This window comes from Sinocyclocheilus anshuiensis, unplaced genomic scaffold (genome assembly GCF_001515605.1).
Source record: "Sinocyclocheilus anshuiensis isolate Anshui unplaced genomic scaffold, SAMN03320099.WGS_v1.1 scaffold782, whole genome shotgun sequence".
NCBI lineage: Eukaryota > Metazoa > Chordata > Actinopteri > Cypriniformes > Cyprinidae > Sinocyclocheilus > Sinocyclocheilus anshuiensis.
The window spans coordinates 1594982-1597955 of NW_015546111.1; positions in this window are offsets into that span (position 1 = coordinate 1594982).

Genomic DNA, 2974 nt, shown 5'->3' on the forward strand with positions numbered 1-2974 from the left:
TGAGGCCAAAAGTCTCCCGCATGTCATATATCCTATTCTCCTAAACCATGTGCTCTCCCACTGTTATTACCAATTACCCCATTTCTATCTTTCTTTCAAATCATAACCGAACCCAGCTCTCCTCACATGAACTCAGGGATTCCCCATAGAGAAACCCGCTCCACGTTTTCATCTCTCCTGCTCTGAAACACAACCTCTCTCGTATGGATCGAGATCTGAGGCAAGGGAAAATGGAGGCCAGAAAGGGATGTTTCTTAAGGGGTGCCTCTGGAACAGCGTGTGATGGAGTGTGTGGGTGGTGGGATTTAAACTGGCACCGTGTTTGTGGTGTCTACCAGTGAGGCGTCCTGCCAGTGCAGGAGATATATCTGACCCACTGGAACCCCAGAGGTTTTATGAGACTCATACATGCATCCTATATATAACCGAACCAATAGCCTACAGCACAATTCATTACATTCCAAATGGAAGCATAAAACCATTATAACGACGAAACCTTTGTTTATAATCACTGGCTGGTGATTCATACGCGCGCGAGCTTTTGAGATGATGGGCATCTACGCTAACAGAAAGAGCCCTCGTCGGTCAGCAGGTGCAGACAGCGTATAAAACTCCTGTGCGTGTCAGTATGGGAGCGCTGGAGCCAAGAACTGTGCCTGACTTGCCTGGGAACTCCACACACATCTACTTCCACCCATTGGAGTAGCGTTTGATTCACAGTTTAGGCACTCTCTTATTTGCTCGTATTAGCTGAAGCATTAATCTTGTTTTTTTTTTTTTTTGTTTTTAATCAACCTTATTGAGACCGATAAAGATGATTGCTTTTCTTGGTAAAATAATTATATTCTGCTTATATTATATTGAAATGACCGTAACACAAATAATGGCCCAGGTACAATTATTTGCTCATTAATAGGTCAGATGAGCTAATATCAACGAGGAAATTAAATAATTTACATAGAAGGATTAATTCAGGTCATCGCAGATTTTGTTTTTCATTGTTTAAAATGTTTGAAAGCCATGTCCAAGTATAGGCCTAGCCTAAAATGTGAAGTCCAGTTGTAAAGAAATTTCATCTGGCGACTTCATTACTTTTTAGCATTATATTGCAGATAAATGCATTTTTAAAAAGGATAAGAAGACGCACGGTACCGTTTGATTGTGACGAGTGTCTTAAATTTTGACAATAATAGGAAAGTCCTGCCACCTAGTGGTTGTTGTACTCCAGCACTAGGGGTGTTTGTTGACCACAATATTATCATTTAACTTTGCGGTTTAATTATTATAATTATTTAGATGTGTTTGTTGGCTATAGCAGTTCATACTGTTATAGAACCGAATCTACCTTCTTAATAAATAAAAATAAATAATAAAAATAGTGCCAGTATCAACCAGATTAACAAGATTTCTAAATATATAGACACTATTCTGAAGTCAAAGAAGTATGTTGACAGTTTCTGACTGTTAAACATATTGGAACATATCCATAGTTAATGTGATGTTGAACTATTTGATGAACTATTTTTGTAAACTTGAGGGGAACTTAATTCAAATATGATCTTGCATGGAAGCATGGTTTAAGGAAACTGCAAAAACATGGCACCCAATTTATATTTATAGTCAATTTTATTGTAGGTTCCTAGAAAGTCACACTTTTGTTTGTACAACTTTACAATTTAAAATTTAGGGCAAAGAAATTTGGAATATATCAGCAGCACAGAATGTATGAGAATTATTTCAAGTTTCCAATCATTGTATTCATATTGAGACTTATTTATTTTTATTTTCACCTTGAATCAGATACAACCAATAAGAGTCAAACCACAAAGATGCATTAATGACATAAATTTAACAATGAAAACGCAGGAATGTTGGTCAACAGCTTTTTTATTTGTCTCCCTCTACTAATTACATGCTAGCCTAATTTTGTCACTAATACGGGACCGGAATGAACAATCATAAGGATATAATTATCAATTATTGGGTCATAATTATCATCTTCACAGCCACATAGTTAACAAAACGTCCAATGCATCTTACAGGCAAGTTACGTTTTCAGACTGTGACTGACACTTTATTAACATTAATGCTAATTGAAATCTTTAATCAATGTCATGAACGTTCGATTTATATACAGTCATGGCAAAAAAAACAAAAAAAACCCCCCTTTGTTTTGCAAAGTTTGCTGCTTCAGTATTTGTAGATTATTTTTCCATGTTTCTATGGTATACTGAAAAACAATGATAAGCATATCATAAGTTTTAAAGGCTTTTATTGGCAAAAAAATATAATGAGTCAATATTTACAGTGTTGACCCTTGTTCTTCATAAACTCTGCAATTTACTCTGGCATGCTGGATATTAGCTTCTGGGTCAAATCCTGACTGATGGCGATCCATTCTTGCCCTATTAGTTCTCGGAGTTGATCACAATTTGTGGGCTTCTGCTTGTTTCCGTAGCTGACTCCTCAGGAGGAGAAGGTCCTGGCGCTTGCTGGACACTCTGGGACATCCTGAAGACTTCTTCACTGCAGTCGAACCTCTCTCCTTGAAGTTCTTGATGATTCCGTAAATGGTTCTTTCTGGTGCAATATTTGTAGCAATTTCCTTGCACGTGAGGCCATTTTGATGCAAATCGATGATGGTTGCACTTGTTTCTTTGGAGGTAACCATTGCTAACAAGAACACAATGACTGGAAGCGCGTCTTCCCTCCTTTTATAGCAATAAGTCTACTCTTACAATCTAATATTACAGTGATTTCACCTGACTAGTACTCATTCACACTTTCACATGTGCTGCTGATATGATTAGTCAATAAATGTTAGCTGGTCATTACGTGTTAGGATCAAAAAACAGTGAATTTTTTTTTTGTGTGTGAAAAGTTCATTTTTTTGGCCAATGAAGATTTTAGCAATTATTTAAAATGCATCTGATCACTCTACACAATAATCTAGAAACAATGTGAATGAACACCA